Genomic DNA, 669 nt, shown 5'->3' on the forward strand with positions numbered 1-669 from the left:
AACGTATTTCGCCACATCCTTGTGTGCCTTGGAGACGAGCTGGGAAGCCCTTTCCACAAGATTGGGTATGTAGGCATATTGTCAAGTGTAAGCCGATCTTTAAGTATGGTAGAAAATAAGCAAATTATTCTAGGTGGGTTTGGAAGCGACCTGAGTAAGCATCTTTTCTACCCAGAATAGGGAGAATTGAATTGATTGTATTGCTTATTGGATATCTTGGGAGCTACTACAACATTTACGTTAATATGGGCTTTGTACCTCAAAGAGAGAAAAGGGTTATATGGAACAACCCATCGACTATCCACCCTATGATCCTTTACTTGGATGAAACTACCATCATCTCGTCGCATGTAAGTTGGATACCCATTGTCATCAATGCTAGTACTCTTGCAAAAATTCCAAGGATACCAATGTTCACAACTTCCATTACCCCACCATGCAAGGAGAGTGCACATTCAGTTCACCACATGGTCCATGGACATTTTAATGTCTAATTATGCTGTGCAACTCTGGAAACATCACCTTGTCAAGAAGTTCAGCACACACCAACATATCATAGTGAGGGATCCCGATCGGTTTACATCCACTTTTCAAAATCAATAATATATGTGCATGTGGCAACTTGAAGCCTCTTTTTTGAAATTCAATAACAGAAACAAATCTCAATAC

The 669-nt window shown here is 40.1% G+C and overlaps 1 protein-coding gene across 2 annotated transcripts in view; it reads left to right on the top strand.

Annotated features, from left to right (window-relative positions):
* Positions 1-426, top strand: part of LOC147635060 (uncharacterized) — a 1,589-nt gene extending 1,163 nt beyond the window's left edge. For both annotated transcript variants that reach the window (XM_086803469.1, XM_086803470.1), the window contains exon 2: positions 1-426. This exon is cut by the window's left edge and continues 820 nt beyond it. The gene's annotated coding sequence lies outside the window, so the exon portion shown is untranslated.
* Positions 427-669: the final 243 nt, after the last annotated feature.

The sequence above is a fragment of the Cibotium barometz genome, chromosome 10 (assembly GCF_041138505.1).
Source record: "Cibotium barometz isolate CiBa-2024 chromosome 10, ASM4113850v1, whole genome shotgun sequence".
In the NCBI taxonomy this organism is placed as follows: Eukaryota; Viridiplantae; Streptophyta; class Polypodiopsida; order Cyatheales; family Cibotiaceae; genus Cibotium; species Cibotium barometz.